Below are 259 nucleotides of genomic sequence, written 5' to 3' on the forward strand. Positions count from 1 at the left end.
GGTATAGAGCTAGATAGAATATCGTAAACACGTACTAGGAGACGACTAGTTTATACTATACGCGCGGACTAATATAGGGGCTCGGATTATAACTGTCTAGCAGTACTAACAGTAATATAGAACTCTAAGACACACTAAACGAATAAAGTAACTATGCCGTAGAGGCGTATTAAGACGGCAATGCATAACATAACGCGGCTCTAATATAACCTACGTTATTATCGCGTATAGAAAGCGGACTATAGCAGCATATAAGGAG

Source organism: Aureobasidium pullulans (genome assembly GCF_000721785.1).
Source record: "Aureobasidium pullulans EXF-150 unplaced genomic scaffold scaffold_19, whole genome shotgun sequence".
In the NCBI taxonomy this organism is placed as follows: Eukaryota; Fungi; Ascomycota; class Dothideomycetes; order Dothideales; family Saccotheciaceae; genus Aureobasidium; species Aureobasidium pullulans.